Source organism: Pan troglodytes, chromosome 3 (assembly GCF_028858775.2).
Source record: "Pan troglodytes isolate AG18354 chromosome 3, NHGRI_mPanTro3-v2.0_pri, whole genome shotgun sequence".
Classification (NCBI taxonomy): domain Eukaryota; kingdom Metazoa; phylum Chordata; class Mammalia; order Primates; family Hominidae; genus Pan; species Pan troglodytes.
This window is the reverse complement of record NC_072401.2, coordinates 7,857,874-7,878,660: the sequence shown is the minus strand read 5'-3', so window position 1 is coordinate 7,878,660 and position 20,787 is coordinate 7,857,874. Positions and strand designations below refer to the sequence as shown.

The 20,787-nt window shown below is 54.9% G+C and overlaps 1 protein-coding gene across 5 annotated transcripts in view; it reads right to left on the bottom strand.

Moving 5' to 3' along the window:
- SORCS2 (sortilin related VPS10 domain containing receptor 2) overlaps positions 1-20,787 on the bottom strand; it is a 552,106-nt gene that overhangs the window by 191,696 nt on the left and 339,623 nt on the right. The gene's annotated exons all lie outside the window — the stretch shown is intronic.

Here is a 20,787-nt window from a genome sequence, read left to right as displayed (position 1 = left end):
GTCTGGATCTCACTAGGACCTTGTGGATCTCAGGCTGGCTCTGTTGCCCTCCCAGCCCAGCATCTTCATACTGCCACCCAGCCATCCAGACCCCTGCTTAGCCCCCCCTCCACATCACTGACTCTTTCCTGCAGTGTCCATTTTGTGCTCTCAGGCTTCCAAAATGGCCTCTAGTTCCGTGGTTGAACCACTTATTGTCTTACGATCACTCCACCCCCACTCCTCACTCCCTTCCTAGTTCTGCCTTCCTCTCTGAGAGCTGCCTCTCCTCTCCATCCATTTTTCTAACCTTCCATCCATTCTCCTCACCACTATACTTCTACAGAGACCACACATCACAGGGAATAAGCTCTCTCCAGAGGCCCCTCCACACCCTGATTCCTCCCTTATAGACTGTACAAATACAGAGCTCATACGGAGCTCAGGGGTGCTGGAGTGGAGAGGCAGGAAGGTGGGGAGGAAAAGTCATCTAGTTGTCTTGGGACCAGCGTGCATGAGTGAGGAGATGCCCACCCCACTGAGGGCAGCCACAGCCATGGCAGGAGGTTGAAGCACTGCTCCTGATCCCTGTGGGGGGCCAGGGTGTCCCTGCTCCATGAGCTTTCTCTACCTACCCAGTGGGAGGCCTCAGCTGCTGGCATGGTCTCTCTCTTTGTTTCTGGCTGTTTATTTTATGCTCTGTCTTCATCGTCAGTTTAGAGGGAACTTGGGGAAGCTTGGACTGGGGCCAGTGCTTTTTTGTCAGAGAAATCAGAGCTACCCTCTAGTGGAGCCTCTGTGTGGGCAGCCCTCCACATCCTGGTCCAGATTTTAGGGCCGAGCCACCCTCTTTGCCCTGCTGAAAGTGCTGGTGCCCCAGGGGACAGAGACACCTTCCTGGGATTCTTTCTCTTCCAGCCATGACCAGGAAAATAGTCAACGCTGAGTTCAGAGATCCCAAAGATACCACAGCCAAGGACCCTCAGCAATATACCTGCCCCACCTCGCATGGGCCCTGGATCTTGGGAAACAGGTTTCTGTTTCCCTGTCAGGGAGGGAGGGAGCCACATTTTGTTCAAAGTGTAGCAGGACTTTGGAGGATGCATAACGGCTAATTGATATGGGACAAATAACTAATTGCTCTCTAATTACATGACAATTAGGATTCATATCTCAGCAGCATCCTTAGGCATCTATTTATGAGCCGCGTGGAGCACAATGATGCGGCTGCAACCATTAAGGACGCTATGATTTGCAGAGCAGGCAATGCTGCCGATTACGACGCACAATTACCCATGTAATTATTCTCTTATACCAGAGTAATTACACGGTGGTATTATTTGTATATTACAATTTGTTCATATACCTAGTCAAAGTCTCCTTTCACAAACTGGGACTCAGCCCAGGAGGCACTGATCAATGATTTTAAATAACATAAAAGTCATCTGATAAAGAGCTTGGCTCGCGTGCTGCCTGGAGTTCGATGCTGAATGGAGAGCCAGGGAAGGCTCCGGGTGAGGGTGTTGTGGATACATGCCTCACCTCGTGGCCCTGACAGCAGAGAAGACCCAGCTCATGTCACGGGTAAAGTAAGAAACCATCACAGTGACACTCAGAGCTGTCCCTACTCCAGTAGGCTCTTTGCTTCTCTCCCGGGGCAGTGGCCTCAGCCCAGGGCATCATCTCCTCTGCATCAGCTTGGGTCAAGGCCTCTCTGCATGTCATAGCCCTTGATTGCCCTCTGGCTCAGCATGCACAGCCAATGTGGCATAAGGATCACCCATTTTCTTGCCTGTCTTCCCCGCTGGACTTTGAATTTCTCAATGGTAGGATCCCTAGCTGGTCCTTATTTCTACAGTAGCACAAGGGAGCTGATGCCAAGTCAGAATGGGGCTCAGGAAATGTCTGATGAACCAAACTGGAAGAAGAAGACCCATGGAACTCTGGCCTGAGGATTACATTGATAAAAGCAATCCTTTTATTTGCAGTGAGATGGGGAGAAGGCTCCACTGAGAGATCCTGACCAACAATATCAAACCAATTTTCCCTTAAGAATTTCAATCACTTTGGAAAATACAGCTCCAGCATATTTTGCCATGACAAATGGCAAGCAATCAATGGGCTAGGCAGAACTTCTAGGAACAAAGTGGCCTTCCCTGGACAAATCCAGAGCAGGAAAGATCAGGCCAAGTCACTAGCAGTCACTGCACCCCTTTGTGCAGTAAACCAAGCCTGGCTTTGAAATGAGATGGGCTTACCAAAAAGACACCCGCAGGAAAGCCAAGCTCAGCTGGTTCACAGCCCTGGGAGGGAAGAAAAGGCCAAGACAGCAGATGAGCGGGTGAGACAGATGGAAAAAGGGCTCAGAGACTTGGACACTTTGTTTTACCTCAAGTGGTAATGAACATATGAGCACTGAGCACACACTCCCCACTTTGTTTGGTAAAATGACTCCATTTTCCTCGTGAAGGATAACCTCTCCCCTACAGTGGATTGTCCTGTTGGAAGAGTCCATCAAGTTTCCTGCCTTCATAAGGGACAAGTCCATGATCTACCAGAGACACAGGGTGGGCAGTCATTGGGTTCTTTGTAACAGCAGTTGTGTGGCTACTAAGATTCCTGCAGCCTCTGTGTCCCCTGCCCTCTGCCAGCCGGGTTCCCCAGACACACCTGTTTTCAATTCTATCTGATGTCTTTCCAAGAAAACCCCTTTCTGCGGCTGTGAGCCTGCGTTGGTGTCTGCCGATCACCACCAAAGCCGCCTGGCTGCCCGCCACACAAAGAATTGGTGCCATAGCACCTTGGAGTCCCAGGAGCCTCCATTTCCTTTTGCAGAAGCAGAAACTGAGGCCCTGGGAAGTGTTGTCCTCTGCAGATGGCCCCCAGCGGGAGCAAACAGGGACAGGCCCAGAACTCAGGCCCCCAGTGCCTTGCTGGGCACCCCCATCTTTGCCCAGGGAGACAAGCTCCCTGACAGCACAGTCTCAGGGCGGTTCACAGCCAGGGAGGCAACGCAGTTGACCATCAAACATTTGCAGCCTCAGCTGCTTGAAATACACACACACACACACACACACACACATACAGAAAAAAAAAACACACCAGCTCCCGGCAGGTGTGAAGAGGAGCTGCTATTTCCAGTTGCCACCAGCCCTCCCCGGCCCTGCTCTGTTCATCCGCCCGTGGATTCATATTTTAGTTACATCGAATTCCTTCCAGTCTTTGGGAGCAAATATGAGAACTCATCTCCCTCTGCCCTAACCCATCCCACTATCTAGGGCCAGCTTTCACAGGCCCTGTGGCACGGGGGCGGGACTCATGTGTTTCATTCTAGTGAATTCACTGGTACTGTTATATGGTTGCCCTTGGTGTGTCCTGGGGGCAAAGAGGGATAAGATATGGTGCTGGTCCCCAAGGGGTTCGAACTCATTCAGGAGAGAATTCGTGAGATAAGGAGGAACTCTGTGTGTGCGCAGTGGGCTGTGGGCAGGCAGAAAGGAACAAGAATTAACTGAGCACCAACTATGTGCTTGCACCAGTGCTGGGTTTGTCATAAGCATTATTGAATTTCTCCCTTTCTGTGCAGAAAGCATCCATGTCCCAATAAGAACACAGAGTCTTGGAGAAGCCCAGTGGCCCATGGCCAGCAGGTTAAGGGGAAGGAGGCCAGCCCTTAGGCGACCAGTGACTGGTGGATTATCAGTGCCCTGTAGTCTGGCCTGGCCTCAGGGGCCTCTGGCTTGGGGGATCCACTCCCTGCCCCAGTCCCCCACCCAATGCCCCACCACATCAATGAAAGGCCAACATCTAGAATGCTGTCCAAGCTGGGACATCTCCCCCGGAAAGCAGGTGGGTTGAAAAGGCAGGCTGGGAGTTCCTTTCAAGCTTCAAATCGATAGACTTGCTGCTGAGTTGAAAGAAGCAGGAAGGAGGATTTTGAGATTTTTTTGAAGTCCTAAAATAAGGAATGTTTTCTTTTTTTAATAAAAAACCAGTAGAGATAGAAGAAGTGTACCAAGAGCAGCATCGCTTACTGGGCTCCTCTGTGGATGCAGGGACACAAGCTGCTCTCATTCCCCAACCTGCCCTTGCTGGGGGCACGCTCCTGCCCTCCCCAGGCTTGGAGAACCCTCCTCCCCTGACTCCTGCCATGGCCATGTGGGTGGGTGGACCCCACCCTATGTTCTATGGAGAACATGTGACCCAGGCCCAGCCAATGAGAGCATCAGCTCCCCAGGCTATGCTGATGCCTCGGGAATGGGGCATCTTGACTCAGGAAGTGGCCTGCTGGGTGTTAAAGGCCAGCTCTCTTGTCAACCCGGCAGAGTAGGATTTTAGGCTATTGCCTTCCTCAGTGTCTCATGTTAGATGTGGCTGCTCTTTGCTTGTCTGGTGAAAAATGGCAGCTGAAATGCATCTGATGGCCTCCTCCTTGGGTCACTGTGGATGCCGGCCAGCCCACTGGGTGTGACCGTTCCTGTTGCTGTGCCCTCTCTGCTTGGACACATGGCCCTTGCCTCACACCCACCATTCCAGGGTGAGGCACACTGTCACATGACTGTGAGCCGCTCTCTGGCACAAGATGCCCAGGGTTCAAAGCCCAGCTCCCATCTGTGTCACTGAAGGAGCCACTTCCCTGTGCTGGGCCTCCCTTTGTCTGTAGGTGGGGATGGTAACGCTTGTATGCCACCAACCCCCCTGACATGAAGCACTCCACAGAGTGCCTGGCTTCAGCTTCCAGCGGGCACTTAGTACATGACAGCTCTCATTAGTGAGCTCCATTTTGACTTCAGCTCCGTGATAAGGAAGGACCCCACCTTGCACCAAAGTGGATGGCAGACCTCAGGCCTGGCCAGAGCGTCCAAGGAATGGGACTCACTGCCCACGAGGCCAAGGATTAGCCCTGCAGAGACTCCTCACCTGTAAAATCAAAGGTGACTTCCCAATGTATTCCAGACAAATGGTCGCGGGAGCATTCCTCTTTGCTGGTGATGGGGGTCACTTTGAAAAAGCAAGGTTGGTAATATGTGTTGGAGCCCTCAAAGGCTTTCCTCTTTCAGCCCAGCAATTCTAACCAAGGAAAAGTATCTGGAGGAATGTTCTCCTCCTTGCTTTCAGAAAATATAATTACTATTCTTGGCACAAAGGAGTGTGATCCTACATTGCTCATGATGAAAGAAATCAGGAAGAAAGCTCACTGCCCAAAGCAGAATCCACAGATGTTGGCCTGCAGTGAACATTTCAGACATGTGGGCCATGGCATGTTGAGATTGGGTTTCATTAATGATTGCTCTTTAATCAGTTTGTTCGTGCATGCGTTTGTTTGTTCAAAATGATGTTCCAGGCAGGGTGCCAGGTGCCGGTGGACAGAAAGGCAAGAGACAGAGTTCCTGCCCTGGGGTGCATCTGTAGGGTAAGGAAGACAGATGCACAGCCCCAGACAGGCACATGCAGGTCTCACTGCAAACTGGTCTGTGCGTGCAGGGAAGAGCAGAGATCCCGTGACTGGGGTCCTGAGCTGATCTGGGGTTGGGAGGGAGGTGGGTGGAATGAGGCAGGATCTGAACCAAAAGCTGCAGGGTAAACAGGAATTGGCCACAAAGAATGGGGTGGGGAAGGTGGGGCCAGATGTGTCCCAGCATGGGAGGAGCATGGGCCAAGGCCCCAGTCTGGAAAGGACACACCTCTGATGGCTGGTTAGTCAGCGGGCACAGGCCTGCAGGCATGGAGACGAATTTGCAGAGGTGAGCATGCACAGCAAAGGCAGCCTGGATTTTGCAGTAACCGACATCAGAAGGCTGGCAAAAGGCTCCAAGTATGTGACCGGGGATGGCAGTGGCCCAGGCAGAGCTGGGCTCTGGAAGTGGAGGGAAGTGGGCTAGGGAAGACCAGGGTGACCGTGGGGAGGCTGCTGGAGTCAGCTTGGTGAGAGGAGACAGTAGCGAAGGTAGTGTGGGCTGGCGGCAGTGAGGAAATGGAGAGGCCCAGTATTAAGACTCTTGGGTGTCCAGGATGAATGAGATTTAGAGGGCAGTGCTGAAGCCCTGTGTCCCCATGTAGATGTGGCACCGTTCATGTGATAAACGCCTGGAGAAGCCCAGTTTTAAGAGCCTGGGGATGAGTGGATTTGCAGTGTTGGGGTGGTGTTTCTCGGCACCAGAAAGCAGGGTTTGTTAGTAAAAACAGGCAGCAGCATCTGGAACTACACTCGTCCTAACCAGGGCCTCCCTGGACCTGGGGATTCCCCATTGCAGAAATCACTTTGGAATTTAAGCTATTTTTTACCAGGCAATGATCTTTCGGGCTTTCTAAGAGTCCCTACTGCACAAGGGATAAGAAAGTGATTTGTCAGTTTCCTAATATGTGTTTTTGCAGGGAAGAGGGATGAAATTCTGGGTACGGCAAGCACAGCCTATCAGAGGGAGCTCCCTTAAATCCCACTTCTTGCTTAACAGGGAAGCTGCCTGACCACAGTGTGGGAAAATGGAATCAGGCTACATGTGCTCTTGTGGGAATCCCACGGCAGCGTCCCCACGAGGAGGCAGGGGCCCACCATCACCGGCTGCACCTCTGACCTTCGATGACCTTTGGGGCCAGGTGTCACGGTCACCCTGCACACGTGGGTCCCCTCAGCTGCTCTCAGGAACAAGAGAATGAACCTGTCACCTCCTCTCCCGCTTGAAGGACAGCACCATTTATTGTTTACTGTGGGCTGAGACAGCTGGGGATTCCTCACTGCGATGGAGCCCACATGCAATACTGAGGCAAAGATGGCAGGGAGGTGGGGGGCAGCGCAGAGGAGAAGAGGAGAGAGCCCTCCCACAGCAGGCCTCCCTGTGGGCAGGCTGAGCTTTGCCACTGAGCAAGCCCTGCCGGCGCCGGGGAAGGGGAGAAGACACAGGACCTGGAGGGAGGCCTTGGTGAATTGAGGCTTGGCTCTGCTGGGTGACCCAGGCTTGGTCCCTGGATGCCTCTGAGCTGCTGCTGGAACGTGACCTCCCACCTCCCATGATAGAAGAAAAGTGGTCTGGACAAAGGAGGCTGCAATGGACTGAATGTTGTATTCCTCCCCAATTCACAGGCTGAACCCCTAATCCCAAGGTGATGGGATTTGGAGGCAGGACCTTTGGGAGGAATTAGGTCATGAGGGTGGAGCCCTCATGATGAGATTAGTGCCCTGGTAAGAAGAGGCCAGAGAACTGGCTAGCTCTTTTTCTGCCACGTGAAGATAACGAGAAGGCAGCCACCTGTAAACTAGGAAGACAGCCCTCACCAGAACCTGACCTTGCTGGAACCTTGATCTTGGACTTTCAAACCCCAGAGCTATGAGAAATAAATATCTGTTGTTTAAGTCACCCAGTTTGGAGTGTTTCGTGAGAGCCATCCGAGCTGACAGAGGCAGAGGGTGCACTCTGGTTTTCCCTGAAGACAGAGGCAGCAGAAGGCTTACTTTATAAATCACAGAAAGGCAGGCAGGTGCCCACAAACACCAGGCTCTCCAGGGCCTGTGGGGTGAGATTGGAGTCTGCTGATGCAGTGGGGTGGGTCTGGGTTTGGGTCCCAGAGAGTCGTGGGTCGAAATCTCACTCACCACCCAGTCCCTTGCTGACTTGGGATCCTGAATGGGTCCCTGAGCCTTGGTGAGCCTGTCTTCTTGTCTCTAACATGGTGGCCACAGTCACTGTCCTGGGGGATGCTGCTTATGCCCATGGGCAGGTCCCTGTCTCTCTTAGGTCCCCCTGCCACTCCCTCCAGCCCTGATGGATGACACAGGTGAAGAGCCATTGAGCTCAGCACCCAGCACATGGTAAGTCTCCATAAGGTGGGTCCCCGGAGCACTTGAGGAAGAGGCGTGGAGCTCCCTGACCTCTGTATGTGCGCCCCTGAGCCTGGGGGCCTTTGCACTTTCTATTTTATTTTTTGGCTCTGGTGTTTTGGTTCAGTTCTGCACGCTCTTCAGAAGAGGGAGGAACTCCAGAGTCCCTTCCTCTCTGTTTTATTAGTCCCAGGGGCAGGAGATTCAGGAGACTTGTTTTCTGAAAAGCTCGAGTTTTTTTTTTTTTCTTTTCCCTCCTCTCCTACAATAACCTATTGACTTTAAGAGGGAGTAATTTTCCATGTATTAGGGCTGAAGTTTCCAGGGTTCGCTCTATTTCTGAGACAAAAGCTCTGTATACCGACAAGCCCAATTGAGCCATTTTTCTCCTGCACAGGGGAGGCTGCCTGGCTATCAAGGGAAATGGAGAACATCGCTGATTGGAAGGGATGGCCCATTTAGCCCCAGCTCTGTTTCCCAGCCCTCCTCAGGGCTCCACACTCAGGCTTCTGTTCCCACCAGGCAGGGGCTCCCACCCCTCACAGGAACAGCCCTCAGAGGAACCAGCCACACCCTGAGTGTTCAGCCATGGGGGAGAACTGGGGATGGCAGGTAACTTCCAGGAGCCTGGCTTCGTTCTCAGGGAGCTGTGGGTGCTCAGAGCCTGCAAGGGCCCTGAACTAGCTCACCCATAGCTAGGGGGTCAATACCCCAGCTCCCTCTGTCTCTTGTTTTGTGCTGAGCTGAACAGAGAATTCAGGGTGGAGCCAGGAAAGAGACCAGGGAGCCTGTCCCAGGCTGAAGGAAGCATCCCCTGAGAGCTCACCCCTGGAATCTGCAATGGCAGGGGGCACATATAGCTCTTCTTCCTGCTGGCCCCCATTTGGCCGCCCTGAGCCTGTTGGATGTTGCCTTGGATGCTCAGGCTGGTGAACTCTGCCTGTCCCATCCTAGAGCCTCCATATGCTCCCACTAAGGTCTGCCATCTCTCCAGGGCTCTCCATCTCAGGGAACAGCATCCCCTTCACCCACAGCTAACACATCACCTAATCAACAAGGAATATCCTAACCCTGTCCCTGCTCACCAATTCATCGTCTCTCACCTCGATGTCACCTCACAGGTGTCAGCAGCAGCATAGATGGCCATGGGATAGATATTAGTTGAATGAATAAGTTGATGCATGATGAATGCACGAGTGGATGGATGAAGGGATGGAGGATGGGTGAGTGGATGGATGAGTGGATGGATGGGCAGATGGGTAGATGCATGAGTGGATGGATGGACGGATGGGTGGATGGATGGGTGGATGCATGCATGGGTGGATGGATGGATGGGTGGATGGATGGATGGACGGATGGGTGGATGGATGCGTGGGTGGCTGGATGGATGGATGGGTGGATGGATGGATGGATGAGTGGATGGATGGACGGATGGGTGGATGGATGGATGGATGGATGGATGGATGGATGGACGGATGGACGGATGGGTGGATGGATGGGTGGATGGATGGATGGATGGATGGATGAGTGGGTGAATGGATGGGTGGGTGCATGCATGGACGGATGGATAAGTGGATGGATGGACGGATGGATGGATGGATGGATGATGGATGGATGAGTGGGTGAATGGATGGACGAGTGGATGGATGGACGGATGGACGAGTGGATGGATGGACGGATGGATGGATGGATGGATGGATGGATGGATGGATGGATGGGTGGATGGATGGATGGGTGGGTGGATGTATGAATCAACGGATAGGTGGGTGGGAGGATGGATAAGTGGATAGATGAATGAATGAATTAGTGGACTGATGAATGAATGAGTCAACAGATGAATGGAGGGATGCATGGATGGGTGACCCTCCCTGCCTCTCACTCTCTGTCACCCCGTTTGTCTCCCAACTGCAGCAAGTGGACTTTCTTAAAAGGCAAACCAACCAACCAGCACATGTGATCTCATCACCCACCACGTGGAAGCCTCCAGGGCTCTGTGCCATCCTGTGTCCTTCAGCCTGGTTTCCAAGGCCCCCCAAAACCTGGGCTGTCCACTGCCATGTGCTGGCCACTGACACGTGCTGGCCAGCCCAGCCCTCCTTGTCCATGTAGGCCACTCCTCCATCAAGAGGACCATCTTCTCCCTCCTGCAAATGGCCTGGCCCTGTGGGTCACTGGGCCGGTGAGTGTCTGAAGGGGGCTGGCATCTCCTGCTTTCATCCCTCCTAAGAGGGAAGAGGAAGCGTGGGTGGAGCGTAAGAGGCAGTGCTGTGCTCACAGGTGGGAACCTGGATCCCCAGCCACCCACCCTGAGCAAATTACTCAGCCCCTGTGAGCCTTGGTCTCCCCATCTGCAAAACTGGGCAACCACATTGCTGATCATTGCTCTGAGGATCACGTGAGCGACTCCATTCTCATCAGCGTCTGGGGCTTCCGAGACAAAGTGTCACACACTGGTGCCTTCAAACAGTGGAAATGTGTCCTCTCACAATTCGGGAGACTGTGAGTTCAAAATGAAGGTGTCAACAATGCTTCCCGAAGGCTCTGGGAGAGAATCCATTCCAAGCTTTCCTTTTAGTTTTTGGCGTCGTGGGCTCCAAGGCCTCCCCTTCCTGCAGCTGCCTCACTCCCCTCAGCCTCTGTCATCCTGGCCCTCTCCTCTTCCCCATATGTCTTCGTGTCACCTGCCCTCTGTCTTGTCTGTCTCTGAGTCTCTTCTCGTTTTCTTATAAAAATACCAGTCATGTTGGAAATGACCTCATCTTACCTCGATTACAGCTGCAAAGACCCTATTCCCAAAGAAGGACACATTGGCAGGGATGAGGAGTTATGACACGGACATATTTTTTTGGGGGGCACAATTCAGCCCAAAGCACTGCGTGCAGCCCCAGGAGCAGGGCTGTCATAATAATTGATAATCACTGATTGTTTAAGATAGGACAGGTGGGGCAGGAACCCCCCCCCCACCCTCCGCCCATGAGGGGTGAGGAGGAGGGGCTGCCAATGGGCCCCTTTGGTTTGGCTGAAGCAGGCAAAGCTCCTTCTCTCTGGAGCTCTCCTGGTCTTGGAGCTCTGCTGGGCAATTGCCTTGCCCTCACCCCTGTTACAAAAGGGGAATGGGGCCAAAAAGTGGGGAGCTGGCAGGGGGTCCTGCACATGGCTGGGGGGCCAGAAGCACCCAAAGTATGCTCATTGGTGAGCTGCCTTGCTGCTGGCCACGCTTAGACCTTCAAGCTGGAGTCCCGGAATCAAAACAGTTGAATCCGGCTTTCCTGTTGGTTTCTATCTGCGTTTTCCTTTGGTGTAGCTGCACCATCATGTCCACACGCCCCGTGTGCTGCATGTTTAAGGCTGAAACTAGGGCTCTGTGTGGAGGCGCTGACCCTGCACACTCTCCCCGCCTCCCAGCCTGGCTGTGCCTCTGGTCTGCAACATGATGCTTAAAAGGTGGTCTTTCAGCCATGTCCGCAGATGGTTCTGATGTCCACTCTTCAAGAAAAAGGGCAGACCACTTGAGGGAGAGGCCTGGCTGCCTGGGCGACCCCAGCAAGGCCCTGGCCACAGCTGTGAGCCACTGCCCATAAGCAAGCCTGGCTCAGGGCTCCCGAGTGATCGCCCCTCCTGAGGAGGCTAGGGATACCCCTCCTCTGATGGCCAGTCTTGCCCAGAGACCATCATCAGAGAATGATCTCAATTTGTAAATGCATGTCCATACAGAGCACTGGGAATCCTCCCTGGCAGCCCAAATTACCAGCAGAATGGAAAGTTAGCAAGGCTTCCCATGATGGTGGCAGCCCCAGCATGTGCCCAGGTCCTGGGGTCCCACGAGGCACCCTGAGCTTGAGCACCATGGATGAGACTGTGTGCAAGGGCGCCACAATGGCGCCCACACCCCTACACCACCGGAGGCCACAGGTGCACGCATGGCAGCCCTGCAGCAGCCCAGGCCCAGACATGGCACCCTTTGTCTCCCCTCCCGAAGTGTAATGCCAGTCTCACCCTCATTTCCCATCACAGGGAGACAGCAAGTCCTCCAGGGAGACAGAAAGGATGGGTTGGCTTTCAGGAGTGTCGGTCCATGGTCATGACAGATGGCAGGTCCAGGGGAAGAGACAGAAGGGATAGTTTGGTCCTGTCTGAGCCCCAGCTGTGTGCCTGGCATTGTACCCCCATGCCTCGCGCACTGGCTCTGACCTGAGGGCAGCCTCGTGGGTGGGGCGCTGGCCGGTTCCCTTGGCCACTTTACGACACTGATTGCCAGGGCCAGGCCTGAGCTGCTGAGTCAGGCATCCTCCCATTTAACAGTCCACATGACCAGATGAGGTGGGTAATGTTCATCCCCACTTCACACCCGGGGTCCGTGGGGCGGGGGGGTCGGAAAGCCAGGAAATAGGGAACCTGGGGTTGAGTCTCCGTAAAGCCTGTTCTCCCCACTCTGTCTCCCCCGCCCTCCCTCATGACTCTCTTCATCAGATGTGTGGGCCAGGGAGCGGGTGATGCTGGCCAGACCCTCGGGAGGAAGAACCGCGCAGCAGGATGCAGCGCAGCGCCAAAGAATCTCGGCACCATGGGACCATGCAGCCTGGCTCTCGCTGCTCAGAACGCCTTAAGGGCAAAGCCGTGAAGCGCAAGGGCAGATTCTGGGACTTCCCAAGCTACTGCACACACAGTGTGGGTCCCACAAAGCACAGGCGGTGGCAAAGCAGCCACAGGGTGCTGCCATCCCCCCCTGGACACAGTACATGACTCACAGGGTTTCCTAGCCACAGAAGAAGGCTGGGGTCCTATGTCCACGGGACCCGGGCTAATCTCAGCTGCCTCTGAGCACCATCATGCACAGCTCAGGTCCAGAAGGAGAGGAAAGAAAACCCTAGGCGGGCCAAGAGGTCAGCAGTTGGCAGGAAGGAGAGGCAGGGGCAGGGAGAGGCAGAGGCAGAGGCAGAGGCAGGGGCAGGGGCAGGGAGGGGCAGGGAGGGGCAGGGAGGGGCAGGGAGGGGCAGGGAGGGGCAGGGAGAAGCAGGGAGAAGCAGGGGCGGGGAGGGGCAGGGCCCTCATAGCAGGGAGGGAGTGGGGCCCCACAGCAGAAAGGGGGCGGGGCCTCCATAACAGGAGGGGCGGGGCCCCCACGACAGGCAGGGGGTGGGGCCTCCACAGCAGAAAGGGGGCGGGGCCTCCATAACAGGGAGGGAGTGGGGCCTTCGCAACAGGGAGGGGCGGGGCCATCACAGCAGGGAGGGGGTGAGACCTTCACAGCAGGAAGGGGGTGGGGCCTCCACAACAGGGAGTGGGCGTGGCCCCCACAGCAGGGAGGGGATGGGGCTTCCACAGCAGGAATGGGGCGGAGCAGCCACAACAGGAAGGGGTGGGGCCTCCACAGCAGGAAGGAGGCAGAGCATCCACAACAGGAAGGGGTGGGGCCCTCACAGCAGGGATGGGGTGGGGCCTCCACAGCAGGAAGGGGCGGGGCCTCCATAACGGGGGGCGGGGCCTTGCAGCTGGGAAGGAGTTTGTAGGGCTGAAGGCAGGGAGGGGTTCAGAGTGGAGGGAAGAGAGTGAGACAGAGAGAGTGAGAGACAAAGAGAAGGAAGAAGACAAGGAGGGAGGGAGAGTGAGCCATTAGAGCCCAGTGTGGTGGGGAAGCCAGCCAGCTACCCTACACATGGGTGGGAGAGAGACCCACAGACAAAGAGCAGAACAAAGTACTGGACTTCTGTGTTCCGGCAAGCACACAGAGTCCACAGGAAGCGGACATGGGCACAGCCTCAAGAGGAGCCTGGGACTTGGCTCGACCTGAATGGCACAGTCCTGTGAAGCTGGGGCCTGGAGAGCAGGTGGTACCACCACCCCGTGTTCCTGGTGAGGACTATGAGGTCCAGAGAACTTGGGAACCTGTCTTAGTGGGTCCACAGCTCCAGGATCTGTGCCCCATCCCTCAGGTTTCCTCCTGGGGGGCAGGGCCCTGTGCCCAAAGCACAGGCTTTTGGTGTCTGTCCAGAGCTGCTGGAAGGCTTTGAGGGGTGGTGACAGGGCAGCACTGATGGGGCCCTTAGACCTGGGGCACGTCCTGGTTCAGCAGCCCACCGGCTATGGGGCCTGGGGGAAGCAACTTGGCCTCTCTGGGCCTCAATTTCTTTCACCTGTGCAATGGCCCGTGAGCATCCTTACCCTGCAGGGCTGCTGTAGGGATTAGAGAACAGGGATGAACTTTCATAAAAGGCCTTCAGGACACAGGGCCATGCTTTATCATGACCACACCGCCTCTGCCAAGTGGAGGTTTTCACTTTCTGCAACACTTTGAGCTTCTTAAAAACAAAATTTTCACTTGATTCATTGCTCAATCCTGAGTGCTTAACACGTGGCAGTTCCCCTACAAAGACACGGGCGAGTGAGCGAAATGAGGGAAGAGGTGAACTCAGGGAGATTTTGTCCTAACCCTGTGCTTCTCATATCTGGGGTCAAGGGCCTGGGTGATATGGTGGGTGGGCCAGGGTGTCCCAGGACTTGGCCTCCTCCCAGATCACCAGCTTGACATAAAGATTTTTTGGTGAAAATGTGTGTGTGTGTGTGTGATTTTAATATTCAAGCCAACACTGATATATAATGGAGTAAGATGCACATTCACATAAATTTTTCATATAAAACACGATGCTTGGAAGAAATTCCATGCCTGGGCCAGCTCCTCTGGGCCGTGCCTTCACACTTCCCCATGCCACAGGGCTCCTGGGGCCAAGTGGGAAGGAAACCTGCTGTTGGCCCAAAGCTGATCTGAGCATTGCTGGGGATGTGTGGGGGTCGTCAGGGCCCCCAGGGTCTTGGGTCCAGCCATGACCATAGTAGGATGCCTGGCCAGGAGCAGCAAGGCCAGGGACTGCTGATTCTACTGCAGGCGAGACAAAAATAAAAGGGAATTCATTCCCTAAGACAGGTTGCAAAGTGGTCTCCAAGAAGCTATAAAGTGCTGCTCGGCCTGTAATTGTTGCTAAATGGAGTCCTAATAGTATTCACATCTTCCTGCAAAACCTATCCGTTATCCAATAACAGAGAGGCGGACCTGGCAAGGCACACACTCATGCAACTGCCCCTGTAAACAAAGTGATCTTTTCCCAATCAGAGTCACCCGGGTCAATCCTCTATTGGCTAAAGGCTGACTTTGCCCCCTTTTCTTCCTTTTGAGACAGTGTCTCACTGTGTCGCCCAACCTGGAGTGTAGCGGTGGGATCATAGATCATGGCAGCCTCAACCTCTTGGACTCAATCCATCTTCCCACCTCAGCCTCCTGAGTAGCTGGGACCATACGTGCCAGGCCTGGCTATTTTTTATTTTTATGTTTTTATGTTGGCCAGGCTGGTCTCAAACTCCTGGGCTCAAGCGATGCTCCAGCCTCCGCTCCCAAAGTGCTGGGATCACAGGCATGAGACACTGCATCCGGCCGCCCTTTTCTCATTCTTTCTATAAACTTGCAGCAGGGAGATTCAGTTTCTCGGGGCCCCACCAGACCCTCAGAGGCTCTAGAAGGTTAAAGCTGTTTGTCTAGTTCACCTTTGCTCCCCAGTGCCCAGCAAGGGACCCAGTGCATAGTAGGTACATAATCTGTATCTGCTCTCTATAAGACTGGACAAAGGAAAGGCTCTCTCTCTCTCTCTATCATCAAGCACACAGCCCAGCACCTAGTAGGGTCTCACCCCCATATCTGCTGAATGGGTGGGTGTGGGTGTTGGGTGGGGCTTAGAGACCCCGTTCAAGCTGCCCTCTCACCACGAAGATGGCCGGGGCACAGGGTAGATGGAGCCAAGTCAGGATCTGCCCATGGGCATCCTCTTTCATGGCTGCTACTCTTCCCAGAGGATCGCCCTGGGAGACCAGGAGAAGCTAGGATAGTGGAGCTTGAAGGGGGTTTGGAGAGCCTTCAATTCAGCTGCTTCATCTAAGGGATGGGGAAACTGAGGCCCAGAGAGGAAATGGGATCTGCCCAGAGTTACACAGCTCAGCAGCCCTCAGACTGAGCCCGGTGTGCAGTAAGGAGCTGCTGATTTCTAGCCTCCAGCCAAGCAGGCCAGGTTGTGCTTGCGCAGACACAGGGAGCCCCACCAGCTCGCTAGAACTTAGCTGCAAGGGTGCCTCGGGAGCCCGGAGCATGACAAGGGGTACTCTAGGGGCTGGCAGACCTGGGTTCAAGCACCATGTGTCAGTGATTGCTTCTGTTCTCTCTACCGGCTGGGTGACCTTGGATGACTCTCTGAGCTTCCCTGAGCCTCCATTTTCTGCTCTGTAATGGAAGTGACCAAATGGTGACCTCGAGGCGGGCCCTGCCCCCCGCCCACACATCTGAGTATGAGGACATCCGCTTCTGGCCGAAAGTGTGATACACCGAAAATGATCACCGAGGGGGTAGCAGAAGGGATCAAGAAACTCCGAGTGGATAAGTTTCATGCAATGATAAAGGTCATTTTTGCTTCATATTACATTGAAATATCTTTCCCAGAAGTGTCCCAGCCCAGCCCATCACATCCTTCTCTCGTGAGTTCTGTTTGAGTGCCAGGGGCCGTGCACGGCTGAGGAGTAGGGAGGAATCACGCCTGACCTCTGCCCCACAGTCATGGGCTGCTCTTGTTCCCTAGGACCACCATGCTGGTGTCTGAAGACCAGCCCTGTACCTCCTGAGTCTCTTCTTCTGCCTTAACCAGCTTCTCTGGCTTGCCCCACTCCTTACTTGACATGTAAAGTCAAATTTGTTTTATGTGGAATCGTAACTGTGGCTTTTCAGCATCTAAATGCATTTAAAACCAAATCAGCCCGAGTTCCCACTTGTTGCAAGACCACTATCAAACTGTGTGCCGGGCTTGATTCTAGGTACCGTATATGCATCAACCCAGGTAATCCTTATTCACCAACGCAACCCCACTCTACAGACAAGGAACTGAGGTGCAGGCAGATTAGGAACTTTCCTACAGTTTGTACCACTAGAGAAGGAACAGTGGAGCCTGCTGCCTAGAGCTTGGGCCCTCTGCTGCCCTCGGCCTCTGAGTCCACGTGCTCTCTGGCCCTCCCTGACCTGCGTCCCTAGCCCCACTCAGCACGTGGCCCGTCCACACCTCTGCAGACAGGAGCCAATGTTTCATTCTCCTGAGGCAGAAGCGCGCTGCCAGGAGCATCACAGGGAAACATATGCCGCCCTGTTAGTTAGATAACAAATCGCTGCCCTGGTTCCCATCACTGATAATTAATTTGTTCTCTAAACACAGGTGTGGGCAGGCCATGCCAACAGCAAGCAGCCTGACCCGGGCCTGAGGGAACCAGGTGGGTGCAGATCAGCAGGGCCAGGGCAATGCCCCCCATGCCTGGCACAGCCACCAGGTGAGGCCTCTGTTCCATGGCCATGTGTGATCCCTCCAACAGACACAGCCCACTGGGGCCACACGTGTGAGGCTTTGTCACCCTGCAGCCAGTTCCTAACCTAAAGTCTCAGATGGCTGGCCAGGAGGGTGTCGGTGTTTCCCTCTAAGGATAACGGTGGGTCACACGAGTAACTCATGGGGTCTTCCCTAGGGCCAGGCCCGAATCTGAGCACTTGACAAGGAGCACCTCATTAATTCCATCAGCCTTACAGTATAGATGCTGCTACTACCCCCATTTCACCAATGAGGAAGCCCAGAACAAGGGCGGTTCACACTTGCTCAAGGTCTCAGAGCAGGTAGGCTACAGGGCCAGACTCAGACCCAGGAAGAGGCCCCTATGCCCCAGCCAGAGAAGCCAGGGGGTCAGCCTCTCATCCCATTCCCCTGCTGCTCCCCGGTGCCCCACATCCGCTGCACTCTTGGCCCCGCACCGTAACTGCCCTGCCTGACTCCAAGACAGCAGTTCCTGCAGCATCAGGGGCTTTGGAAGCAACAAGTTCAGATTCAGCAAGGCCCTTGGTGGGCCTCCTGGTGCCTCCAACCTAGGGGATCATGGCCTTCCGGAGAGAGATCAGTTTTGTCCTGTGGTGAGGAGGTGGGCAGGGAGAGGTGAGAACAGGCCCAAACCGGGGCACCCAGAAGCCCAGCCCTGTCTGCACCTGTGACTTTGCTCCTGCCACCTGGGGTCCAACAGGAATCAGGATCAGTGTGTCAGCAGGAGGAGGAGGGCCCACGGGAGGCCAGTTCCATCTGGGTGGCTGTGGGGTGGGCAGAACAATGTGGGTGAGGGGAGAGCAGGACCCCCGGCCTCCCTACTCCCAGCCCCAACCCCTGCAGCCCCTCCTCAAAACAGCAGCTGTGTCAGCCTCCCGTGGCTGCTGCAACAAATCACCATGCACTCCGTGGCTTGAAGCAATAGAAATTCATTTTCCTCTGGCCATGGAGGGCACAAAGCTAAAGGCAAGGTGTTGGCAGGGCTGGTTCCTCTGTAGGCTCCAGTGGCAAGTCCATTTCCTTGGCTTTTCCAACTTCTTTCCGGAGGCGCCTGCTTTCCTTGGCTTGTGGCCCCATCCAGGCCCTGCCCCAGCCTCTGCTCCATCTCCCAGCTCCCCCTGCAGCCCTGGCCCTCCTGCTGCCCTCCACAAGGACCCTGTGATGACACTGAGCTGATCCCACTCAGACAACCCAGGAGAACCTTCCCATCACAACATCCTCCACTTAATCCCATTTGCAAAGTCCCTTTTGCCATAGAGGTGACATTCACACGTTCCAGGGGTCGGGACTGGGACATCTTTGGGGGATTCTCTTCAGCTGACAGTAAATGGTAATTTTGAGTGAGGCTCTGCCAGGCACTCACCTGTCAAGCCCACCCTTGATCACTGTCCCCTTTACAGGTGAGACACCTGTGGCTCCCTGATGGGGGGGACCTGGCAGAGCTGGACTGAGGATAGGGACTCCCCAGCACAGGCACTGTCCTCTACACCACCCTGCAAATCCAGTGTCTGCACCCAGGCAAACCTGATGCCGCTACAGTGTCCACTCGGCAGCACACACTGTTTGTGACACTCATTCATTCACTCATTCATTCATCCCATTCCTTTAAAGTCAGCTGAGCCTCTGTGCTGGGTGCCAGGCCACCATCAGACCCAATCCTGTACCCGCAGTGATATTTCTAGGCTAAATGTCCAAACTCCTGGCTCTGAAATCCAGCCTGTGCCCAGAGATTCAAATAACCTGTCTCAGGGCTTGTCTGCTTTCAAGACTGCAGATACTTCCCCGGTGCCGCCTGTAGAGGAAGTTCTATTGAGCACCCCACATCGGAGCCCCAGCCTTTGGCCCGCATAGAAGGCCCAGTGCTGCCTAGGAACCCCTCTGCTGATCCCCTGTGCATTCTATGTATCATCTCATGGGCCCTCCCACCAGCCCGCTTTACAGGCCAGGAAACTGAGGCTCAGCGGAGGTCATGGCCATGTCCCCAGGTTGCTCCATGCAGAAGCAGCTCTGTCTGACCTCACACTGTCTGACCCAGTCTCCATGTGACACCTTGCCTGACCTCAGGGCCTCAGAGTCTCTCTTGGTTCCGTTACTGCCCCTGTTGCCTTGCCCTTCACATTTCCAAACACAGACGTGGCCTGCAGGGCTGACCCTGGAGGTACCATCACATCCCAGGTGCCTGTGGACCCTCCCAGCTGGTGACCAGATGGACAGGAGCAGAGTGTCCCCTGCATGGAGTGGAGAAGGGCAGCCGCTGGAAGGCCACCAGGACCGGATCGGCTGGATGGACAGGAACTCAAAGCTGGGCCAGGAGGTGGGGGGCGTGGCCTCCTCCATTGCCAGCTGGAATCTGGGGTCAGTGTGGGCCCTCATCTGGGTCAGCGCCAGCCCCCAGCCACTCATCTTTGTCTCAAATTTGAATCACAGCAACCCCAGGAAGAAGGGGTGATGGTCGGGCTGGAAGGCAGAGTGTCTGCCCCTGCTCCCATAGGGTTTGGGTTTTCCAGCAGGTACAGGCCTCACTGCTGCCAAGCCTGGACAACACCCTCCACCCTCAGCTTTGGGCTCGGTGAAGCTGGGTTCAAATCCAGGCCCCCTGCACCACCAGGTGTGAGACTGAGCAAATCTCACCTCTCTCGTCCAATGTCCTGCCCTGGAAAGGGGGATAATGATGCCTCCCTCTTTGGGCCACTGTGGGATGGAAAGAGATCGGGTGTGTGAATCCCCAGGGCTGGGGCTGGGAAGAAGCAGGGGCTGGCTCAGGTCAACCCACCTCTCTTCCCTACACGCCGAGACATGGCCTTCCAGCAGGCGCCTCTCATGTCCCCAGGGCCAGGTCTCCCTCACCTCCCCTCTGTAGCCCTCCCCACCTCTGCATTCCAAGTCTGTCCAGCTGGAAGCTCCTACAGCAGAAATCAAGAAGAGAAAAAAACGAAACAAAACAAAACAAAAACAGCAAAGCAACCTGCTTTAGGAAGAGAGAGGACATCCCATGAACAAACGTGGCTGAGACCACCGAGACGGCCCAATCAAGGCTGCACGCATCTCAGCCCCCTCGTTCCATAGACTGCTGCTGCCAGGCCTGTGGTCTCAGCAGAAGCTGCCAAGCTCCAGTGCACCCAGCTCCTCTGAGCCCCTGTGAACCTGCCACCAGCGCAACCATCGAAACACTCCAGCACCCTTGGAATCATCACCATCCCGCACAACTCCCTTTCTGGATGTTCTGTTGATTCATGGACATTCTCACAGACTCCAAGCTGCTCAAATTTCTCCTTCAAAGTCACCATTAGAGCTGAGCACAGGGGCCTGTGTGCCCACCTCATGCCGAGCACCATGCAGGGGCTCTTGGTGCCTGATCCTAGAGCTCACGATTCCCTGTGCGAGGTGTGGGTGACATCCCATTTGAGGAAACTGGGGCACAGAGAGGGGAGCTGGGATGCAAACACTGGTCTGAGTCCCTTTCTGTGACCGTGAACTGCTTTGCTGAATGGAGTCAGGTTCACAGGACAGCTTTGCCCTGGTGCCTCTGCCGACCTTGATCTGGGCTCAGGGGGTGGGCCAGGACACAAACACACATTTGCAGGAGGGGTCTTTTCACGGAACCCA